The following is a 26,074-nucleotide window of genomic DNA, read 5'->3' as shown; positions in this document are numbered from 1 at the left end:
TGAGCAACTGAAGCGCAAAGGAAAACTGGGTGAGGTGTGTTTGTTCAGCCTGGAGAAGGCTCACTGGAGATCTCACTGCTTTCCTACTGCGGTGTTACAAATACCTAATGAGAGGGTGTAGCGCAGATGGAGCCAAACTCTTCTCAGAGTAGCACAGCAATAGCACTAAAGGCAATGAACACATGCTGAAACACCAGAAACTCTGATTAGCTACTGGGAAAAAAAAATCACCATGAGGATGGTCATATTTTTTAAAAGGGCCCAAAGAGGCTGTGAAATGTCCATCCCTGGAGATATTCAAACTAATTGGAAAAGGATGTGAGCAAACTTCTTTAACTGGCCTTGCTTTGAGCAGGGGGACTTAACTAGAGTCCCCTTTCCAACCACAGTTATCCCATGATTCTGTGATTGTGTGATCATCTGCCCTTGGTGCACTGCAGAAGCTGTTTTGCTGTTGGACAGCAGAAGGCTGGGACACCTCAGTTATATTTGCATAAATACACCATATTGACTGAGGGCCAGTGAATATCCATTTAGCATTCAAATTAATCTGATATTTGGACCTACTGTTTATCCTCTCCCTCGCTAAGGGTACGAGGTACATCACTGAAAACTGAGAATATGCTTATAGAAAATATGCTCAGTGCACAACTTTACTTACTGCCACATAAACAAATTCTCCGAAACAGGGTCATTCTTATTGCCAGGGTTTCCTCTTCCCTTCCACTCTGCCCTACGTCCCTGGTAAATATTAAAATGAATGAACCAAATGTTAAAAACAAAGATATTCAGGATCAATAACACTAAGACAAGAACTGCACCGCAAACACATGCACACACACAGAAATACATAAAACATAGAAGTCATGAAATGAAATGCTTCAGCAGCTAAATTATTCTGGAACTTGTTAAAAAAAATGGTGTTTTTTATCTGAATACATATTTGTGTATTTTATAAAGGGAGGCAAATTTAAGTGCATCAATACATTAAATTATGACGTGAAGAGCAGCAATGAAAAACAAAACAACCAAACTAAACCACCAGATCTTTATCTTCCAGCAAAATTAGGATGATGGAGAGACTCTATCTGTGGAGTATTGCACATAGCTCATGTCTCTGTTAGCCAAGCAAAGATGCTTACTACATGCTGGACACTTACCATGGGGCTGACTAACAAATAAAATTCATGTAGCTGCTCAGCTAAGCTTCACAGTATCAGAAACAACCACACAAATATTGTCTGCATTCAGCATGGAATTAGCAAGAGTGAAAGTGATCAAATTCACTGAGGCTTTGGACCGCCAAAGGGAGAAGGATGCTGGAAGTGCCAATTTATCAAATAAATAGGGAAGAAGCAAATCTGAGGCAGATACTGCGTCGCTGGCTAAATCAACAGTGTAGCTGTTTTCTGGAGGATGTCATTAATGGCCAAATGAACACTCTACTGTGCAACTGTCTATTTTCTTTTTCTGTCCTCTGTTTCAAAGATGAGGGAGTATCAGGCCAGTTGTTCCTGCAAGTCTTGCTGCATTTCACGTTAGAGGAAATGCTTTCTGTCAAAAAAAAAAAACATGCAGCTCAGGAGAAGACAAACCTGCTAAGACAGGCACAAAAAAAGACTAAGAACTTGGGGATTTTAATCACTGACCTAAGCCCATATAGCCAAGTCCATATGCTGGACTTGGATCAAAGCCCATTTTCATTTTCCACCGCAATGTTTAAATGGAAATGTACATTCAAGAGCAGGCATAAGATGATCTCTTGGAGTTCTTTGGTGGGGAAGACTCTAAGAGCCTGGGATTCCCAGTGCTAGAGAGATAGTCCCCTGCATGCACAGGAAGCCTGAGCTGTTTTACCTGTTACCATGAGTAACCCTCTCAGTATGGTTTACAGTCGTGGTAAGAGAAAGTACAGACGGAGAGTGCATAACATGTTTAGGACAACTTTCAAGTGTGTTTTTGTCCTCAAGATACAGAAAGTTGGCTGCAGATCTAAGAATTGCAACTGGCATGAGACAAATAAAAAATGGTGACATTTCCCCAACGGACAGAAATAGTAGTGACTGTACGCTGAGGTTAAATTCGTTCCATTTATCTGTGTAAATCTACCCACAGTGGTAGGGGTACCTAAAACAAGTTTCTGAGCACGTGATCCAAGCAAACTGTTCTTCAAAACAACAGCGTGAGTTTAAGCACTGCTTGGGAAGTATTTTCAATACATCCCAGTAACTGTCTTTCTTCTAGTCATTATCTCTACCATTTTCCTGTTTTCTTTGTTTCCTCATTTGTGCTCAGCTGGTCTTTCATTCTCTGTTCCTCTTTTGGCATCATTATTGATATTATATTTTTTGGTATCTGACTTCCCGTAGCAGTCCTCATCTGGGCCATTTGCTTTGCCCTTTGTTTTATTCTTGTCTTCTGGACCAGTCTTGCAATAAGAGATGAGTGCACAGCAGGGAAACCTTTCATCTTGATGTTCAGCCAGCAAACAGAAATGTTGAGCTGACTCTCTGGGGGTGTAGATTTTCTCTCCCCATCAAACAGAACAAAGTAAAACACAACAACTTTCCTCAGGTAAGCCTCAGAGCTCTGTCCTCTGCCAGGACACTCCTCACAGATTCTTTGGGATGGGTCAAAACTATGTACACAGTTTGCAATCATAACTCCCAGTTCAGCAGTACAGAGTTTATTGTTGTGCTGTCCATGCATCATTTCATTTCATCTCTAGACACTTCCTATTCTGCAAAATACATTTAATGATGTTTCCTTCCTTTATAAAACACGTGAATATGTATTCAGATAAAAAACACTGGAGCTTCATTTTTTTAAAAAGTTCCAGAAGACCAGAAGTGATATATAGAACCAGACTGAAACTGATCAGGATTTATTTAAGATTTTCGAAGGAAATTCCAAGTGGTTGATACAGGTTAAACCCTAAATATTGAAAACCAGGCATTTAAGCTGACTCCTATTTGTTGTGTTTGTTCTTTCAGTTGTATCTAAAAATTGGTGCCTACAGAAATCCAGTATTTCCTTCTATTTATTACTAGTGGATTTAGAAGGCAGAAGAGAAACTGCCTGAATGTCATCTCTATCTCTCTTTCCCACCTTCTTTCCCTCCCTCCCTCTCTTTTCCTCCCCCTAACAGATTGACTATTATATAGATACAATTTCAAATTTCAAGAAATGTGTGAAATAATGCTCCAAGTCAAATGACAGGATTCTGGCCCCCTAGATCTGACATCTTAAAGCATGTACTGAGGGATCAGAAAAGCAGACACTTTCCTTTCTGAAGTTTTTCTGCTTACTGTTTTATAATTTCCATGTGAAAGAAATGTTTGGAAAGACTTGTTTTTTGGGGGGGGTGGGTGGTTTGTTTTTTTGTTGTTGTTTGTTTGTTTGTTTGTTTGTTCAGTCTGCATACGAAGAACATGCCATGACCTGACCAGAAAAAGGAATTTATATTTGGTGAGAAATTCACGGCATTTAATTCTGTGTTACAAACTTACTCTCCTGCAAAATAGAACGATTCCAGTTAGCTGGTTCTTTAGGAAATCATTCAAGGAACTTACACGAGTCCCACCTGCAAGACAGCTGCTTGGCTCACCCACTGATTGGCTTCCCACCAAGGCTGCTAGGCAGACAGCCAAACAGAAAGGTCACCTGAGAGCAGCCTGCCAGGTGGAGGTGAGAAAAGCCGCTCATCAGCCGAGGGAGCTAGAAGTCATGTTGGGCAGAGAATGCGACAGCCTTCAAGAAATCTGGGGAATCAACTGGCTAAATGCTTGAAAGTCCAAATTTTCAAGTAACTTAAATCTGAAGCAACCAGAAGTCCTGAAAGGAATTTTCAAGATCCCCAGAATTCTGATGGTTGCTAAAAATAAATCTTGAAACGCATTAGTATGGAGCAAGGTTTAATTCTCAATGATATTCAGTGAGTCAAAAAGGATTATCTAGGTAACTGTGGGACTGTTAATCTGATATTACTCTCCAGCAGAGAAATCCCAAAGTTGATATGGGATTCAATTAATGAAAGTTAAAGTTAGAAATATAATTAATAACAGTCAATATACTTTTGTAAGAAAAGCTCATGAAACTAAAATGATTTTCTTATGTGACTTAATCATGTATACGCAGTTGATAATATATTTATTAAAACATTTTACTAAGTACCATATGATATTCAGATTAAAAAAAAAAAAATTTAACTGTACACATTATTAGTGGTGCACATACTAAATGACTTAAGAACAGGCTTACTGATCTCCAGGAGAGAGACAGTGAAAAAACATCATCATGTGTTTTAGTGTTTCTGAAAGGATTCTACTGGATTTGTATTATGTGAACCATACCTACAAATTAATATATCTCTAAACTTGGAAAACAGTGACTTGGAAAGGGTTGATAGGATGGGGTGCAAAGTCAGGTCTCAATGAACTCCTAGAAGCTTGAGAGTAAAAAAGGAAATGTTTCCTTTTATGTATAAACAATGAAGAAGTCAGTAGGAGAGTGAACCGACGTTACCATGATAGGTTGCCGTAAGAGAAAACGTGAGTGGTTCCTTTCTCCAACTATTTTAACAGGTAAAATATATTTATACTAGGTACAGAAGAGGGACACAAAAAAGCTTCATAACCTAGGGAGTGAAATTTTAGCAGTATTTTAAGAGACTGATCAAGGTGACAGCTGAGCCTGCTGCCACTAGCACCCCCAGACCCCTTTCTGCTGAGCTGCTCTCCAGCCACTTGTCTCCCAGTTTGTTCCTGTGTCCAGCATTGCTCCATCCCAGGTGCAGAACCCAGCACTTTCCTTTGTTGAACTTCATGGTGTTGAAGATTGCCCAGCGTTCAAATGTATCTAAGTCCCTCTGCAAAGCCTTCCAACCCTCCAGGGAGTCAACAGCACCTCCCAGTTTAGTATCATCAGCAACTTGCTGAGGGTGCATTCCACATCTGCATCCAGATCACTGATAAAAATGCTGAACAGGACTGGCCCTGGAATTGAGCCCTGGGGAATACCACTGGTGACTCACCACCAGCCAGATGTAGTCCCATTCACAACACCACTTTGAGCTCTACTGTCAAGTCAGTTTATCACCAAACATAGCGTGAACCTGTTTATCTTACAGACGGACAATTCATCCAGAAGGATACTGTGAGGGACAGTGTCAAAGGCCTTACTAAAATCCAGAAAGGTGACGACGATTAGGTGATGTAAGCTTTATATGTCCCCTACAAGCAAAGATATTTGGATATCTAGCTCATTATTTTCAGAAAGTTTCTAAACCGTTTGGGATAAACAAAGTCTCACATACTAAAGGTATTTTTAAATGTGGCATAAAAAGACTGAACCAAAACCAGGAACTGAGAGATTGAGGTTTGAATAAACATATCAACTCTCGTTGTTTTATAAAAGATCCATCTTAAAATGAACATCCTGATAAAGAAATACCACATAATCTGTAAGGATGAAATTTCAGTTAGATTATTTACAGATGTAGGACACTTAAAAGACAAATCTTCCTCTTCAGCAAATAACCTTTCAGCTGATTATGTTTCTTTCTGACATAACACGGCTCTGTGTTTAAGAATTCTCTGCAGCTCTCAGATTAATACCACCCAGCCTATCGCTAATAAAACAATCTTTCTCCTTTGCCCTTTCTAAGTTGATCCGTATGCAAATTACACCTAAGGAGATAGTCTTTGGATTAATATTCCCCACTGATGGATAGGTAATTCTCTTTCTCTATGGCAAGTAATGCCACCCTCACACAGATGCTTGAATGCTGGTTCAATTTTCTTGATCATCAGTAATGATGACATCTGTTAGCCTGACTTTATCCAAGCACCGTGCAACGATTTTGTTATTTTACAGAGCTTACCCATCTGACCATTGCTGAATGCTCTCATGGCTGAAAAGTGCATCATTGCTATAGTGTTGAATATATGAATTAGATGTTGTAAAGGTGAGCTAGATGCCTTGCATTCATAGAATCATAGAATCAGAATCATAGAATCGTAGAATGGCTTTGGTTGGAAGGGACCTTAAAGCCCATCCAGTTCAAAACCACCCTGCCATAGGCAGGGATGCCACCCACTAGATCAGGTTGGCCAAGGCTTCATCCAACCTGTCCTTGAAGACCTCCAGGGATGGGGCATCCACAGCTTCTCTGGGCAACCTCTTCCAGTGCCTCACCACCCTCTAAGTGAAGAATTTCCTCCTAACCTCTAATCTAAATCTCCCCTCTTTCAGTTTAAAACCATTCCCCTTTGTCTTTTCATTGTCTACCCAGGCAAAAAATTGCTCTACATCTTTTTTTATAAGCTCCTTTCAAGTACTGAAAGGCTGCCTTCCAAGGCATCTCTGGGATGGTGTGAGTTAATTAACAGATAGGGATGGTGTGAGTTAGTGAACTAGTGAGTGGTGAACAGATAGCCAAAAGGCACACAGACAAAAACACAGTATGGCATCTCCTTGGAACAGACAGGGAAGACTGTACCATGAATTTAGCCTGGTCTCAGTCCAGGCTGCTGTCTGCAGACTATAAAATATTACCCCTGTAGCCACAAAGGATCATTTGACAAAGCATTATCCTGCAGCCATAACACACACTCCAAAAAAAATTAAAAAAAAAAAAAGTGTTTTGAAAATTATGTTTTTTCCTGTGATTGAGACTCCTAGGTTAAAAAATTCCTCTTCATACACAGTTATAGATACCCAGACTTCTTGCAAAATGGGGGAACAGCGATACCCAAATCCGCGAAGTTGTTATGTGTGTGGTCAGCAATGGAATCGCTCCTATGGGATCACTACAAAGTTTATCATTTTCCAGAGAGGAACACTGCATTTCCTTGGATCGTGCAAAGGCTGCCTTTACACATAACCTACAGCTAGAACTCTGGCACAAGTAACCAGGGTAAAGAGTTGACATTCTTCCTTCAGTCCTTCCTTTATGCTGGGGCAACCTAGGAGCAGCAATTGTGCCCAGGGGTCTTCCCACAGCATCCCCTGGATGTGGGCAAAGAGTGGAAAGATTTCCTGCATTTCCTTGCACCTTCAGTCTATTCCGTAGCAATGGAATTATTGCTGGTTTGAAGTTGTTATTATTTAAACGGAAGTAGCTTCTGGAAGCCCAAGTCACACTTGAAGATCTGTTGCATCTGAAACTTTTCAAACACACAGTGAGATCATTCCTTTGCACTAAGACTTCTCAATACCAATAGATAGAAAGGGAACAGAGCAAAAGAGAAGTGAAAGATTTATCCGGGTAGTCCAGCAAGTCAAAATAGATTGGAGTACAAACCTCTGTCTCTTGTTCTCCAAACCTTTGCCTATTCATCTGGCAGAACTCTTCTAAAGTGCTTAATGATTTGTGATCTGCTGCGGAAACAACATATTAAACGTGTGAAAAGCCTTCTGAGCACTAATAGTCTTTTTCCCCTTTAATGATGAACTAGCCCAAGTGAGTAGGATGGCTCCCAAAATACGTTGTTGATGCCTTTCATAGATAATCTGGGAAATTAAATACTTTCAATAGCTTTAAATAGTACTGTTAGCTGTTGTTTACCCTGTGTGGCTCTGGTAGCAAAGCAGTTGGTCCTAGCAGCTGTCAGAGCTTTCATATAGTAAGACATGAGATTTTGGCATTGTGTTTTGTACACAGAACCCAGCTGCTTGCCATTGTTTTTCTTGCCTATATTTCCCATTCCTTCCAGGCCTTGGGCTTGTACAATACAAAACAAGCCAGCAAAAAGGTATTAAGCCTTATGTCTGGACTGAGGCAATCTTGTTATTAATCCTGGAAACAGTATTTTCATCATTATCTGATTCTATGGCATCCTCTGCTGTGGAAATAATGAGCTTTGCTAAATTAAACTCATTACCTGACTTTTAAAACCAGGTAATATAACTATTAAAAGGAGAGAGACAGGGAACTTACAGCTGAGGTGAAAAAGAATGTGCTGATGGAAAGTCTGTAGCTTGGAGCTCTCTCTCAGATCTGCCACAGAATTGTGCAAGTCAATGATAGCATTTTTTAAGTGTCTGGAGACCAGTTAGAAACCTTCAGTACAAACCATCCAGAAGTCAATGACATTTGTCTCTTTACTATATGATGTTCTACTGGTGTTGCAGATTTTACAGCATTTCACATATTTGCTTCAACACCAGAAAAAGAAGGAATCCATAAAATACTCCAGAAAAAAAAAAAAAATAGTGTTGCATGCCATATATACTGAGTACTTATTACAAGTAAATTACACAAGCAGTTGCATATGAATAGACTTGCAAGTAGATTTCTAAAAATGCGTATATAAAACAGTTTTCAAAATGGAAAAAAAAAAAAAAAGGCAGAGAGAGACAACAAGAAAAGTTTCCACCAGAAGAAAACACTCACGGTGAAAACAAGCTGCTCAATGAGATTTACAGTGTGCAGAATGTCTTAATTACTTCTGTATAATTATCCTGCTTTAGCTGTTGTGAGGGCTTAAAGCTTAAAATAACCATAGTTGTGGAAATTTAACATTGTATTCCAGGAAACTCCTGTGATTAGGGAATATAGGATTCCATGCGTTGCACTTACTGTGAATGTAATCACTTATAGAGAATGTGAGGAACTGTATGGAGGAGATGCCACTGGTGGAGACCTTTGGAGGTACTCAATAATCATGCAACATGAGAGCCTATAGCTTTGCTTTCATTCCGAGAAGAGAAATGAGACACTTCGGAAGCAAGGCAGAATTTCATATCAAAGCTTTAATGTACTCTGCAAGTTCTTGCAAAAGATCTTCATCAAAATGAAGACTAGGGGCCAGGGACCACAAAGGAAAATGGAAATGGTGGAATGAATGTAAACAGAAAAAAAAAAAAAAAAAAAAAAAAAAAGTGATTATCTTATTATGTGATGTACTTTTGCTTTCATAGCTAGAGAATTTCAAGGCACAGGAGGGGAGCAGGCTTTGTGCTACTGGGCACTACAGATGCATATATACATAACCATGATACTTGCTGTGCAAGTGCCTGCACACCAAAAGCTTAAATTAAGAAAGAAAAAGAAGTAGCCAGACAATTTTTTTTAACTTTTTCTTCACCTTTCCTTGATTCTTTTGTTTACCCTAAAGGACAGCAATATGAACTCAGCTTTAAAGGGTGTAAAGCAACATTAAAGAAGGACTTCTTAAGTTTTTCCCCTATAGCATGGCCCACAGCTTAATTACACGTAACAGCACGTATTAATGTCTGTCTTGGAATATGTTCCCCTCTCATTCACACAGAAATGGGCAAATTTGCTTCTCCTTCACAGTGAAATGGACCACACCTCTCATTAACATGGCATTTGATTGTACACAGTAGATGTCATTCCGCTTACAAGTAAATGTCATATTACGATAATGTACTCATTAATATTAATGAAAAGAACTGTATTCATGAAGATTAACAGTAAGTTATTTATCTTCTTTTAAAATGATTTAAGTGCTAGAAATGAAGACAGCTAGTAGTATATGATAACCTTGCACTTGATGGAGCCTCAGATACCACCCATCATATGGGTCTTAAGGAGCCTAACAAACCCCTGCCTGATTTGTTCTGCTCCCTGCTTCCAGACTGATTTCCTCATGGCAATGCAAGGAGGAAGAGTTATGTCATCTCCATTTGCACTTCCAAGCTCTAGACATCGTGTGGCATTATGGACTCAAGCTTGAGGAATGTTGGCCTGGAGTTAATCTACACCCAAGTTTTCTATAACCATTACAAATGTAAATGTAGATATTTGCAGATTCACCAGAGGTTTTTCGTTAAACCATAGATCCCAGTAATGAAAGAATAAACAACCAGCAACTGTATTTACGAGCCCATTAAAGAAACCATCTTAGGAAATGGCAGTTAAAGTCTGTTTATCATTGCTGCTGTATACTGCTTCCAGAAGTTTAACTTTAATGAGCTATAAAAAGAAAACAAGCTATTTCTAAACAATTCTCACAATTTAAATAATAATTAACAAATAAATCTAGCATCTATAAAAGAAAATAGCGAGTAGGAGATGGAGCCTCAGTCAGGAAAGGATGGCATGTGCCTAACTCTGTACAGGAGTGTACTAGGCCAAATTCAGCCCTGACAAGAACCAGGCCATTGGTGCCCATGGATTTACACCACAGCCATGACAGCTCTTAGCATGGCTAGAGATGGTTCCTTTGAGTCCTATTGCTGGTCCCCAGAGAGCAGAGCTCAGCACCTGCCCCTCTGCTCCCCTCGTGAGGGAGCTGCAGGCCGCCATGAGGCCTCCCCTCAGCCTGCTCTGCTCTGGGCTGAACAACCCAAGGGACCTCAGCTGCTCCTCATATGTCTTGCCCTCTAGACCTTTAAGCCTGTTGACCCTCATCTCTGTACTCTACTTCAGAGCCACTTACCCTTCACGGTTTCCCTTTTCTTCTTGCTCCTGCACAGATGACTGAACTATTCCCAAGACATGCACAGCATTTTCCCTAATTTTGCACTCTCCAGGTAGAAATGTTGAGAAAGGACTGCAGAGCACACAAAAATTCCCTCTGTTCTTGACTGAGAATTAATCACATCTGAGAAAATCCAGGTCTTTCAAGGTAGAACAGGTGTAATAAACACGTCTTTTTCTTTGTATGAGGCACAAGATGTTTGCTGAAAACTGATTTAGGAACCAAGTCTATTTATAAATGCTACTGAAATTGATGATTAAATTGTTATTCCGTCCTTTTGCTTAGTCTGGGTGATGCTTTCTTCTCACTTCCTAGGAGAAGAATGTAAGAATGGCCATGCTGTGGAATGTAAAAGTCAATCCAGCTCAGTATTTTCTCTATCAAGGTGGTCAAAAGCAGACAGCTAGAAAAACACAGTAATAAAAATAATGAGGGCTACATACAGTGATATTTCCCTGTCATACTCTCCCAGCCTCCAGCACTCTGTGGCTTGGACACATTTTGTGTTTAATAGCCCTTGAATGAATTGTTCTCCCATAAATTTGTCTAGTTGCTTTTCAAGTGTACGTAAACTTTTGACTTCCAGAATATCCTGTGACAATAAGTTCCACAGTTTAACTATGTGTTGTGCGTTCTTAAACTGACACTTGATAATTTTATTTGATATCCTCCAGTACCTGTGGGAAATGATGAACATTATTTTCAGTCACCTTCTGGAAGTTAGAAAGTTCAATAACATTTCCAGTCAGCTTAGTCTTAGCATTAATGCTCCTTGGCTGGGACAGGTTTTTGTACAGTGCCCAGAAACAGATATTGCCTTTTGCAAAAGGTGGTCTTGTCAATACCAAAGATATGAATTGACTTCAACTGATTTGGAATAGAAGCAGAACTAGCAAAAAAAAAAAATGATATAAAACACAAGGGGGCAAATTTACCTCTCAGACTTTAGGTGTAGCTCAATCATTGCATAGAGAATATAAATCATGTGAGACGGTGCCTGTAGCTAGCAGGACTATTTAGGTGTAAAATCCAAGCAGGCTGTTGGACCATGTCCATTCTACAAAGGTAACTACTTATATGAAATTCAGTGCACAGGCTGTCTTTCAATTATTCTCATCTTTTCAGCAATTCCTATTGCCCACCATCTTAGGCATTCCCTGATACAGCATGCAGATTTAAAGAACATCACAATCTTCATCAGTCTTCATCTGTCTATAAATCTAGTCCTTTATGTAGTTTGACCGTGTGTAAATTTTACTGGGTTCCTGCTTGCCTCTTTCATTATTTAAATATTAGCAAAAATGTGACCTCAAGTGTTGGGCCAACTCAATTCCTACACAAAACAGTGTTGATCAACCCAGAGAATTGACAAATACTCATAAAATACTCTTAAAAGAATCCACATCTTTCTACTTCCTCTGAAGCAACTGTAGCAAAAGCATTGCTGAATCATTAACAGGTACATCTCTGACTTATATTACGGGAAGAGAACCCATAATGTAACAGGCTTGGAAGGAACATAAAATAAATGACCATGTTACCATTAAAAGAGATTAAATAAGTCACAGTACATAAAATTACTTTGTCTGGCTTTATACACTGGGCTGAGACCCACATGGGACAACTCAGTATTCCAGGGAAAACATCATAGCATTGAAAGTTCAAATTTGCACAGTCCTATTTGAATGGAAATTCTGTGACATTCAAAAAAAAAAAAATTATTTTGTACCTGAATAATGTGGGTATTCTGTAAGCAAGTCGTATTTCTTTTTACATCAATGAGTCTTATATTTAAAACACATGCAGCTTGGGAACAAGTCCGTGTGTTGAATATCAAGCCAACAGGAAACAATATAATGACAAATTCAGTTAAAAATGAGGTCTCAAAGGCAAGGCATTTACATCAAGTCATCATATATATATATGGACAGTGAAAAAAACATTTACTACCACCTAGATAACAGTGCTCCTTTTCATAGAATCACAGTTTTGACTTGTTTCACCCCATTGCTGCTATGCACGTTGCATTGAATTTGTCAGTTTGATTGCCAGTTGTTGGTTACAAGTTGTTAAGGAGCAGATTTATGTCTGTAACTGTTATTTTGGCTCTTAGTTCCCAGTAGTAACTAAGTGCCTACCACCTAAAGAAATTATGCACCAACATACCTTTGCAGACCTCAGTTATAATCTCTTTTAAAGTTAAAAAAAAAAAAAAGTGGAATCCATGTATTTAGCCCAATTATTTAAACACTATTTGAGTGCATCCACACTGAAAACGCTTTAAGAAAATAGTAATTTTGCTCTTTAAATATGTGATGTATCATCCCCGAGTAATGCAAAACACAGGTCACAGCTTCACATATTGACCCAATGTACCCCACTCTGTCTTGTACTGAGGGTCATGAGGAATTACATGAGGTCAGATTGCTTGGCTAAGACTCTATGGATGCTCTAGCATTTAGTCCAGAATACACTGCTTGATACTACAAATTTTATTTGAGATAGAGAAGGCCGGGACTGTTGACCTGCTTTATCTCTAATAGGGCTCTGCATGAGCGAGCAAAATCCAAGGAATTGCTGCATGCTTCTTGTTAACACAAAGAAACTAGATATGAGGGTTTGAATCAAAATGATTTTTTATAAAAAAATAAAAAAGAAAATCCCCCAAATTCTTAGAAAGTTGGATTTTTTGGCAGCTCCAGTTGCTTTCAGCTCTGGTTCATCTGATGCCATTCATTCTAGCAACGCAAATCTTCACAAGAAAAGAATCAGCAATAAGATTCAGTCTTCTTGCTCCAAACAGATGTTACATTTATACTGATAAATTAAACAGCACCAGAAAGTGTCCTCAGAGACTGGAATTCAATCATCTATACAGGTAAGCTGCTACAGCGGTCCCTGGCCATGCTTTCGGTCCCAGCCTGATGAGTTCCCACCTGAGATTTTCTGGGAACTGAGTTAGCACGCACCAAGGATCATTCTCAATAGGCAGTTTGGATGCAAGGCACCCTGCAATGGAGGCTAAGTGGTATTAATGTACTTGAGTCAGTTCATGCCAAATGTCCTTAACACCAGAAAACAATTCTAAGCATATTTAATGTACTATTCAAGGTAGCTATGGAGTCCAAGTATTTGAGAAAAAGATGAATTATCTTGTTGCAATAAATTTTAGATACATGAAATATTTTGACTCTCTAAACAGAAAACAGTTTTTACACAGCTAGGGCATCAGCAGTACATTTTATTAATTAATTAATATCATATGCTGATCTGACTCCTTGCCAATGTCAAAGAATCCCTATTTAAGGAGAAAACAGCCTGTGTGTATACACAGTTAAGCAGCAGATATACTAAGACATTATATATACTTGTAAGTTAATTAGAGAATGTTATTCCTGAAGTTTTTTTTTATATAAATATTGCAAGATTCCTCCAGTTTTGCCTGGAGTATGTTGTCTTCATAGAATTTTTTTGCCTATTCAGTTTTAATTAATAGATTTCAGTTTTGCTAATTCTTAGAGCATATGGAATTTTTCTTTAAAGTCATAATCTTTAGAAGCTCTTAATCTCAAGAAAATTCTTCAATTTCAGTGTTGATAATGGAATTTTCTTACTCTTGTGACTACAGGGGGGAGAAAGTGAAAATGCAAGCCTTGTCTCCAAATAAATACATTAAAAAATTGCAAGGATTTTTATGCTACTTCATCTGATTTTTACTGAAGCTAAAGACTGGAGGTGGGAGAAGAAAACTGGTGTGATTTTTGAATGCCCAGGCTGCACAGTATTGCAGCCTCATCCTAAGTATATGTTGTGGCTGAGTTTTTATGCTGGCAGTAGTTTATATGCTGGCACTGTAACATAGCTCAGACTAGAGCTGCTAACCTCCCTGGAAAATGGCATCCTCTGATCTCTGACACTTTTTCCTGATTAAAGAATGCTTTTCATTTTTATAACCACATGAGAAGAAACTCAAAAACATTTTTGAGAAAAAATGTTTTTTTACAGCAGGTCCCCAAAGAAGGTTTTCTCTTTTCTTTCATGCCACACTAGCCATTCCTTAATTCCCTAGGTTAGCGTGTGAATAAAAAATACTGATAAACAGCTGGCAAAACAAATAGACAAAACTGCCACTGTGTAAACAGTTTATCTGCTGTGTCATCATTCCTCAGACAAGTCCCTCTGCAGATAACTCTTGATAAAATGCCTCTTCCCTTTACTGCTACACTACGATCAGCTGACTGACCATGTAATAGGCATGAAAGCTAAGTATATGCTTGATTAGTGAAGAATCTTTTCCTGAGCTGCACTAGAAATTAATGTAGTTCATATTATGGCATATTGCAACATTCTGTAAGTACTAATGCTCTGTATGTATGTGTATGTACGTAGCCTGGGATCACCATCTTAAAACAAACAAAAAAAATAGTAGCGGTTGTTGCAGGTTTAAGTGGGTGCCTCAGACATGACATACCTGTAAGTATACAGATTTTGTCGTTGTTGTTTGTTTTGTTTGGTTGGTTGGGTTTTGCTGGGACAAAATCTTACTGGCTATTGTTCATGTGAAGGCTAGTTTTACAATAACTTTTCATGACATAGCTGTTTTTCTTCAATGTATAGTGATGCTCTCTCATCATAACTTTTCATTCCTATAATATTTGTATCTTGGAAGTTCAGTGTCTCACTAGGTTCCATACTACAAGTACAAGTCTATGTGGCCCAATGCCATGCATCCCAGGGTCCTGAGGGAATTGGCTGATGGAGTTGCCAAGCCTCCCTCCATCATATTTGAAAAGTCCTGGCAGCCAGGTGAAGTTCAGGGTGACTGGAAAAAGGGAAATATCACTCCCATTTTTAAAAGGGATAGAAAGGAAGACAGTTCAGCCTGGAGAAGAGAAAGCTCTCGGGTAATGTTATTGCAGCATTTCAATTCTTAAAGGGGGAGTTATATATATATATTAAAAAAAAAAAAAAAAAAAAAAAAAGGAAATGGTTTTAAACTAAAAGAGGGGAGAATTATATTAGAAGTTTGAAGGAAATTCTTCACTCAAAGGGTGGTGAGGCACTGTCACAGGCTGCCCAGAGAAGCTGTGGAAGTCCCATCCCTGGAGGTGTTCAAGGCCAGGCTGGATGGGGCCTTTGCCAGCCTGATCTAGTGGGTGGCATCCCTGCCCATGGCAGGGGGCTAGGAATTAGACGATCTTTAAGGTCCCTTCCAACTAAAGCCATTCTATGATTCTATGATATTATTCAAGGACATGAATATTCTCATTTCATAAAAGACTAAGCTAGTTCATCTTTCCTGGTTCTCACCAAGGCCAGGTTAGATGGGGCTTTGAGCAACCTGGTCTGGTGGGAGGTGTCCCTGCCCATGGCAGGGGGGTTGGAACTGAATGATCTTTAATGTCCCTTCCCAACCAAACCATTCTATGATTCCATGATCTTTCTTAATTTTAGATTTCTGAAATTTGTACAGGAATATGTACATCTGGTCTTGGTCTTGTTATTTATTTTTAAACATCCATCTGAAATGGTTTTTATTTCTTAAGACTGGTCATTTTTCTTCTTCTCTGCTTCATCTGCATTTTATGAACTTCTGTCCCAATTTTTATACAAAGATAAAGATTTTTTATGATTTCATCTTTCTGATGTAGACTCCATCGAACTTAAATATTTCCGTAGTTCCTAATAACAGGAAACCTCTCTTCTCTGTAACTTTTCTACTATCATACATTGAGATGCTGATTCTGTTATCCACCCTTTTGGTCCTACACAAGTTACACAATGAAGTTCAGAATGCAATATGTATTTTTGGTTGGTATTTAGTCTCCTGTATTTAAAGGTCTATGCTGCCTTCCAAGTCACCTCTCTTACTCATCTAATGTTGCTCATTGTGTCCTTATCTCTATATTTTCCTACCACTCTAGATTTATGTTATCTGTTGGCATTTTCATTCTCTTCAGCAACCAAAAGCCTTCTAGAGTGACTGGTCTCTGTTCCTGAAAGAATCAACCATGTCTTCATTTCCCTGACCTCCTCCATTTGGCTCCCTCTAGGCTCAAAAGAGAATATTCTTGCTCTGAGGTCAACAGAATACTCTCACTGAATGTTCAAATACTTTAAGGGAAGCATTAAAGCTTGCAGTTTTAAAGAAGTTTCCAAAAACTCAGTGTGGTATGCATGGTGATAAATAATGTTTCATTTGGAAGACCTGAATGTTTTGCACCTTACAGATCATGCAGCATATTAGGGCACACAAAAAGTATTTCATGAATTAAATTTGATCCTTTTTGACAGAGCATTTTTCTACTGCAGGATGGTTCCATTATTACGTATTTGTACGTATGGCATATGCACAAGAAAAGTTGCTTTAGTAGAGACCTAATTTGATTTAGATGCAGCCAAGATTTTCTTGCATTTGGCAAACCAGTGCTTGTATTTAGTTGGCAGAGAGAATGGTAAATTCTCGGTACTTTTTGCAGAGTTATACCAATTTACACCAGCTGAAAATACTTCCAGTGCCTTCTGGGGAATAAGAGACCAGTGCAGAGTTCCTCTCTGACCTTTCCAGGGAGGGCATTATTAAAGATTTATTCCTTCCAGAGTTCTACTTGGTTTCTTTTGGTGACCTTTCTGGATAATGGTGATGTTTTTCTCAGACTTTACAATGCTCTCAGGTAGGGAATTCTTTTGCTGCACTAACACAGCAACTGAATTCTAATCTGCATCCAAACTCTGTCACCTCCTTTCTCAAGAATTTCTTCCCACAGTTTTGAACCAGAGGCTTTTTGTTGTTTTCAAACTTTTGTCTTTTTTTTTTTTTGTACAGACTCTTATATCTTATTCCTTACATCCCAAAAACAAAAATAATAATAATAAATAATAATAATAATAATAATAATAATAATAATAAAAACAGGTTTCAAGGACCTATGGATCAGACCAGATTTAAAAAAGTGTCTAAGGACACAGAAAAATCCTACCAAGATCTACAAAAGCACCTGAGCAGATGATGCATGGCTAGTGACCAGGTATTTAATTGCTTTTTGCTACACCTGTATTGACCTTGTTTTTTCTGCCTGTGAGTCAGGCCTGGCCTCTGTATCACACTTGTAATGTCTGCAGGGTGTAGGTCCCAAGGTGAATTAAATTCTCTCCCACACCAGGATTTCTCAAAAAATGAAATGTTAGTGTTTTTTTTTTCCAGATTGGAGCCAGGAAATACCAGAGTATCTGTATTTGTATCATGAATGATCTGGGGAGAAGCTCTGGAGTGGATCAGCTTTATTATTCAGGTGCACCTTCTTGTGAATCTTTCCACTATTCATTATGAAGTTGTCCACTTGTTTAGGTACTTAGGTGAGATCCAGAAACATTCATGCACCTTTCTTTTTCCAACCAGTAAAGGTTGAGCTCCTCAGTACTCTCTGGAGCTAGCACCTGCATCGCTTTCTGCAAGTCTGGTCCATATGTAAATGAAAGTTTTATGGTAACCTCTTCCTTTTTGTTATCTTTTCACCATTAATATTATCTGACACTGTAAAACCTTTCTCGTTATGTTTTATCACTGCATGCACAAAAGCAAGGATAAAAAGGAACGTGGATTTCTCTAACTCAGAATGTGAAAAATAAGTTCTGCACTTAATCTACAAGCCTAAAGAATCTCATTCTTCTCAACACTGTTGTCACCTCTTTAAGCAAAATACTTGTCTATCTCCTTATCAGCTAAAAGTGTGAAATTTATTTCCCATTATTACGTTCAAATACAACACAGAAAGGTAGACCTAAATTTCTGAGTGAAAGGGGCCTCTAACAACCAGCAAGAGAGACTAGAGAGGTTTATTCTGAATGCGATTCCCCACAAAGAAAATATAATACTGTTCAAAAGGTAGCTAAAATTGTGGTATTTTAAGGAATATTTTAGGATAGCTAACACAGGTATGAATTATTTCAAACGGTACCCTCAAAAGATCACCCTTAGCTCCCTACCTTTCCAGGAATGAGCCTAGTGTGGCTGAGGAGAAACACATGAGAGCCCCTCTCCTCAGCAAGGCAAGGAGAGAAAACATGATGAAAAAGTTCAATGGTCAAGACAGAGGGAGATTGCTTATCATGTATTGTCATGGGCAAACCAGACTCAACCTGCGTGGTACTAATGATTCCTTTAATAGTAGGAGGAACTACAGGTAATACAGAAAAAAAAAAGTGTCAGAAAAAGCTAGGCAATAAGACTAGTGAGAATAATAGTAAGACAGGCAGAGAAAATAATGATAGGTTTTATCAAAGCCATGGAACTGCTTGCATTTGGACACAGTAATTCACATCAAATAGGCATAGCGGAACTGTAACGGTGACTGAAACATAACTGTTTAAGAGTAAGTTCTGTTGCCAAAATGCACTAATAAGATAAGCATAGTGTCATAGAGTCATACACAAAAAAGGCAGTAAACCTGAAGTTTTAGAAAAAGCCTTAAGTCAGAATTTCTTTCAGGACAGATTGTCAGAAAGATCCTGTTGAGACTGTGTTTGGAATCTGATTCAGGCAGTCATGCCCATTTGACTGTGGCAAAAAGTCTTCTTAATAGTAATAGAGATAAAAGCATTGCTGGGTTTTGCTGTACTCTTGGAAACTAATTTCCCAGACATAGGATGAAATCCAGGACAAGAAGGTTACTGTGAGTTCTCATTGTGGATTTATAAAGGGGAAACCATGCTTGACCAGCCTGGTAGACTTCTACAGTGAGATGACTAGCTCTGTGGATAAGGAGATAAGCAGATATTGTTTATTTTGACTTTAGTAAGTCAAAACTGTCTGTTGTATATCCTCATGGACAAATGACGGAAGTGTTATATCATTAAGAGGAATCTCAACAAGCTGAAGAAATGGGCTGGCAGGAACCTTATGAATTTCAAATAACATAAATGTAAAGTTCTATTCCTGGTGATGAATGACTCCATGCACTAACCACCAACCAGCTGGAAAGCAGATTTGCAGAAAAGGACCCGGTGTCCTGGTGGGAAACAAGCTGACCATGAGACAGCAATGTTCACTTGCAGCAAAGAATTCCAACACCACTTTCTGCTGCATTAGGAAGACCACTGTCAGCAGGTCACCAGCAGAGGTGACCCTTCCCCTTTACTAGTTGAGAGACAAATATGGGTTGCTGTGTCCAGTACCAGGTTCTCCAGGACAAAAAAGACATTGATTGGAACAAGTCCAGAAATGGCCCCAAAGATGATTAAGGAGACAGACCCAAAGGGACACTGTGAACAGAGTTAAATCCAGTTGGTGGCTGGTAAGAGGTGATGATCAATTATATTGATGACTGCAACCTCAGTAAGTTTGCAGACAACACCACGTTGGGTGGGAATATTGATCTGCTTGAGGGTAGGACGGCTCTGCAGAGGGATCTGGATAGGCTGGATCGATGGGCTGAATCTAGTCGCATGAAAATTCAATAACACTAAATGCCAGGTGCTGCACTTGGGTCACAACAATCCCATGCAGTTGTATAGACTTGGAGAAGAGTGGCTGGAAAGTTGCCCAGCAGAAAATGACCTCGGAGTGCTGGTCGACAGCTGGCTGAACATGAGCCAGCAGTGTGTCCAGGTGGGCAAGAAGGCCAATGGCATCCTTGCCTGCATCAGAAATCGTGTGGCCAGCAGGACTGCGGAAGTGATTGTCCTCTTGTATGTGGCACTGGTGAGACCACACCTCAAGTAACTGTGTTCAGTTTTGGATCCCTCAGCACAAGAAGGATATAAAGTTGCTTGAGTGTTTCCTGAGAAGAGCAATGAAGCTGGTGAAAGGACTGGAAAACAAGACTTATGAGGACTGGCTGAAAGAACTGAGGCTGTTTAGTTTGGACAAAGGGAGGTTGAGGGGAGACCTCATCACTCTTTACAATTACCTGAAAGGAGGTTGCAGCAAGGAGGGTGTTGGTCTCTTTTCCCAGCTGACAAGTAATAGGACATGAAGTAACAGCCTCCAGTTGTGCCAGGGAAGGTTTAGACTGGACATTCGGAAGAATTATGTCATGGAATAGACATTGGAACACACTGCCCAGGGAGGGGGTAGAGTTGCCATCCCTGGAGGTCTTGTGGATGTGTGGATGTGTCACTTAGGGACATGGTATAGCAGTGGACTTGTAGTGTTAGGTGATGGTTGGACTTGATGATCTTAAAGGTCTTTTTCAAACCAAATGAATCATTTGTTCTATCTATGTTCTATCTGACATATGGGGAGAGGCTGTGAATATTTAGACTGGAGAAGACAGGTCTCAGAGAGGATCTTATCCATGTGTACCAATATTTAATGGGAGGTTGTAAAGAAGATGAAGCCAGGCTCCTCTCAGTAGGGCCTAATGAAAGGACAAAAGGCAATAAACACAAATTGAAATACAGGAAATCCCATTTCTACACAACAGAAATAATTGTTACTGTGAGGGTTGTCAAGTATTGGAATAGACTGTCTGGAGAGGTTACGGAGTTTCTGTCTATGGAGTCTCCCTTGAAAATCTGCCTAGGCACAGCTCTGCTTTGAGGCATTTGAGACCTTGGTCTTCAAGAAGTTCCTTTCAGCCCTTGTCATTATGTGATTCTGTGATGATTTCTTATTTTACTTCTATAAACAATATATGAAAAAATATATATATTAAAAAAAACTCACTGCATTTTCTTTTTCTGGAAAATAATTTTACCTTCCTCCAGCTGAAATGTAAATAAAAGATTGGATATTACAGGCTATGGCATTTTTATTTAAAACATTTGATTTATCTTCTTTTTTTCCCTCCCACACTGATTTATAGTCTATTTGGAAAACACTTTTATTGACATTTTATGAACATGATTTTGTTCCATATCATTCTACCATGACCCCATTGCATGTTAGCCAGAACAAAACCTCTAAACAAAATTTAAAGTTCTGCGCCTTTGTATATTACCTCTCATTTTTACCATTCATTTCAGTTGTAAAATATGTGGCCTCCCGCCAGCATTATTGTGCCAGCTTCCCATATGAATGTTAAGCAGGCAACAATGATGCACTATAATTACAGTGCTTGAAATGATTGGAAATAAATTGGCTCTCCAATTATAGATGCATGAAAGAGACTCCAGTATATCACAGTCAGTCCATTAATTTCTAAAGTAGTTCAGGCGATCTCACTATTTTAGTGACATTCGTTATTCACTGCTGCAATGAATCACAGCGAACAGTGGGGCCTTGAAATTAACAAGTTGAAGGACATTTGAAAACAAAAGAACTTAAACCATTTCATGTTACTTTGTGCCCCGAAGAGAAAATAACCTGCAAAAACAATATTGAAACCTATTTGCTGCATTTTGAGAAAGAAAATGTTAATGTATTTTTCGGTCTCACCCAATGTCTTCAGTCGATTTACACAATATTCCAACTGAGCAGGGAAATAATGTTATGGAAATCTGCACAGTAAGCATATCCACATTTCCACAGTGTAATACAAATATTTTGATGGGAAAGCCAGGACTGTAAATGTAAATACTGCATGTTACATTTGCTTATCTCAGCAGGCTCTAGCTCTCAGGATAACACATTATTAACTTGGTATTGGTAAACCTGTCCAGGTGAGAGGAGAATTGGGCCTGTGACAAACACCAATGGTGAACTCAGCTTGTACAGCAATTTAACTTCTTTAATATTTTTTGTGTATGTATTCATCCCAGTTGTCCCTATTGGTTATCTGTAGCCCTAAAAATATGCTATGTTTTTCCCTGATGCTGTGCTGTGAAAGGTGACTGCCTCAACTAGTTATTGGCCTAGTTACTTAGAGGCTGCATCTGCAGTCACCAAAGTAATAGAAAAGGTGAGAGAAATAACATCACTGAAGGGAGACAGGAGGAAAGAAGCATGTCTCCATGGCCCTGTAGCTGGTGTCTACCAGCTCTGTGTATAGCCAAGGCAGGAGATGGAGAAAGAGACATAAGCTCCAGACTCCACTGAGCTTCACCCACTGTAGAGATCTAGTCTCTTCAATTAATCAAAAATAGTTTGAAAACTGAGATATTTTCATGCTCCTTCAGTGTGCACTGGATCGTTGAAGGGACCGGTCAAAGCACAGAAACAACCTCCTTTCAGCAACATGATGCTTCTAGGTACTGGAAATTGAAGATCAACATATGAACATCACAAACATACTTACAGATCTAAACCTTTTAATGGGAAACTTAAACCAGAGTAATTATTTCTAAAAAATAATAATAATTTAAAAAAAAACTTCAAAGAGTGACTAAAAGACTGAAGCTAGTCATTACTGCTAAGTCACCAGGGCCTGAAGTTACAATTTAAATGTTAGCAATTCCCTACTGCTCTTTCAAGGATTTGCAATTATGTCACTCCAGATTAATAAGCAAGCAATGAAACAAATATATAAAAAAATGTATAAGCTAGACTATGTAGTCTTTTAAAATAACTGAAAATGTATTTAGTCAAGGGGATGGAACTTCACTCTTCCTTGAGGTTCAGGAACTTGAGAGATGTGTGAAGAGTGACTGCCAGTGAAGACTGAGGCAAAAATGATACTGAGTGCCTCAGCCTTCTCCATGTCTGCTGTCAATAGTTTTCCCATCCTGTTTATCAGAGGGGGTACACTCTCTTTAGTCTTACTTTTCAGGCTAATGTACCTGTCAAATCCCTTCTTATTATTCTTTACATCCTTGCCAACTTCAACCCCAGCTGTGTCATGGTTTTCCTGATCCCATCCCTGATCCCATCCCTACACGTCTGGGTGGCATCCCTGTATCCTTCCCAGGCCACAAGTCCCTGCTTCCACTGCCTGTGCATTTCCTGCTTGCACTTCAGTTTGAACAACAGGTCCTTACTCAGCCATGCCAGTTTCCTGCTTTACCTACTTGATTTTTCCGTCTAGGAATCAAGAGCTCTTCCACTCTGTGGAAAGTGTCCTTAAAGAGCTGCCAGCTCTGATCAGTTCCTTTATGCCTAAGGACAATATCCCAGGGGATCACTTCCACTATTTCTTTAAGCAAATGGAATTTCACTCTCCCAAAATTCATAATTTTTTCTTTTCCTGGTCCATAGCCCTCAAGATAATGAACTCCACCAGGGCATGATCACTGGAGCCTGGACTGTTTCCTCTTAAATTTGTTCATCTGTGTTGGTAAGCACTATTTTAGGATGCTTTGTTGACAATAAAGTTTAAGTGTAAGAGAAATAGCTTCTCATATAAGTCTGATTTAGCATTTAAGCACTGGACCAAACTTCACTATCTCCTTTTTCTGTACCTGCAGAAGGCCACACACACATGCACGCACACACACACGCACACACACAAAAGATAATAAAACCTACATCCTCATGTCTTTGATCTCTCTTCAGCTTTGAAAAGAAACAGTCACCAATTCTGCTCTTTAAGACAGAAAAGACAAAAAGATCCACTAGTAGGTGAAATGAGTCCTAAGCTCTTAACTCCTTAAAAGGTACAAATCAAAGACACGCACTGAAGTGCTACTCAGTAAATTATTTGGTACATGTATTCAGGCATGATGCAGTCTGTCCTCAAATCAAATAGATTTGATTCAGAAGCAGCAAGAGACAAGTTAATGGTGAATTAAGGAGTCTGGTACATAGTATTTTTCACAGACCAGAGCACTGACATGGGAAATACTAAAAAGTAATTCTGTGATCTATAATTGAATGAATTTTTGATCATGAGCTTGATCTGAACCCTTCAATCTGAATTCCTCAATAACATTCTTGTAATATTGATTTTTTCTTACCAAAGTCAAATTTATCCATTTGTATTTTTGGAAATGGAAAGTTAAGTTTAAACTTTTCCCTATTACTATCTAGTGTTAAAATGCATGTCTTTTTCTGATTTCTATTTGAAAATGTATATTTCATTCTCAGAAATACAGTATGCAACATTCAAGTGCAGAGCAAGTACAAAATCGATGTCACCATTGACTGCAACATTTTCAGAAAAATATTGTAATATATTAAAAAAAAAAAAAAAAAGATATACCTTGGAAATGTGAATACTGATCACTTAACACAGGTCATGCAAGATCATAAATCATAGAATCGTAGAATGGCTTGGGTTGGAAGGGACCTTAAAAGATCATCTAGTTCCCAGAAACTACCGTTTGTAAACTTTGCATGAGAGTTTGAAGGGGAAAAAAGGGAAAAATGCTATTCAAAACTATTAAAAATATAGTAACAGAAAAAAAGTAATGGCTATGAACAAAGTTTTATGGAAAAAGAAACTTCTCAAACAAATTTGCATGATGTCCTTGATGAAATTTTAAGTGTGACCAGTAAATGTAACTGTATTGATTGGACTACATTGGATGTTTACCTCAGACATAACAAATTTGCACAGTAGTGTGAAAAAATAATAATAATAATAATAAAAACAACACCTAAACTGACTGCAAATTGTCTGTCAGAACTTAAAAAGCAGCTTTCAGCAAAGAATCACTTTAATGGTGTTTTGCAGGAATCAGAATAAGACTATTTTTATCAATAATTTCATACTGTTTTTAAAGAAGCTATAAAATCACTGCTTACAACATTAGCAGAATCTTAAATCACAGTGAAACAGGATGCGCAAGTGAAGACTGCTTCAGAGCATGTTAATGCAGCAGCATACAAAGATATACATCAAGAAATAAGAAATGTCACACTGATAGGAATGGAAGACTTAAAAATTAAAAATCATAGAATCATAGAATATTCCAAGCAGGCAGAGACCCACAAAGATCATCGAGTCCAACTCCTGGCTCCACACAGCACCATCCCAAAATCAAACCCTATGTCTGAGAGCGTTGTCCAAACACTTCTTGAACTCCAGCAGGCTCAGTGCTGTGACTTGGGCAGCCTGTCCCAGTGCCCAACCACCCTCTGGGTGCAGAGCCTTTCCCTAACCCCCAGCCTGACCCTCCCCTGTCCCAGCCCCATGCTGTCCCCTCGGGTCCTGTCGCTGTCCCCAGAGAGCAGAGCTCAGCGCCTGCCCCTCCGCTCCCCTCGGGAGGGAGCTGCAGGCCGCCATGAGGCCTCCCCTCAGCCTGCTCTGCTCTGGGCTGAACAGACCAAGGGACCTCAGCCACCCCCCATATGTCTTCTCCTCTAGACCCTTCCCCATCTTCGTAGCCCTCCTTTGGATACTCTTTATATATCTTTCTTATACTATGGTGACCCATATTGGACACAGTGCTCAAGGTGAGGCCACAACAGCGCAGAGTAGAGAGGGACGATCCCTTCCCATACCAGCTAGCCATGCTGTCGTTGATGCACCCTAGGGTATGGTTGGCCCTCCTGGCTGCCAGAGCACACTGCTTGTTCATGTTCAGCTTGCTGTCAACCAAAACCCCTAGAGCCATTTTTGTGGGGCTGATCTCCAGCATCTTGTCCCACAGTCTGTACATACAGCCAGGGCTGCCCCTTCCCAGGTGCCGAATCTGGCACTTAAAGGTCTGATTATGAAAAGTTCTGTTTCTGAAGGAGTAGGGATTACCAAGTGAGAAATGAAGACATAAGTGTCTTTGAAAATGTGGCTTGCAGCTTTGAGCTCTTCAAAATCTGTTCTTTAGCACTTTAGAAAGCTTGATTTGAGCACTGCAGCTCAGCTCTCGTG

Source organism: Anser cygnoides, chromosome 1 (genome assembly GCF_040182565.1).
Source record: "Anser cygnoides isolate HZ-2024a breed goose chromosome 1, Taihu_goose_T2T_genome, whole genome shotgun sequence".
Classification (NCBI taxonomy): domain Eukaryota; kingdom Metazoa; phylum Chordata; class Aves; order Anseriformes; family Anatidae; genus Anser; species Anser cygnoides.
The sequence above is the reverse complement of the archived record's forward strand: the minus strand, read 5'-3'. Positions refer to the sequence as shown.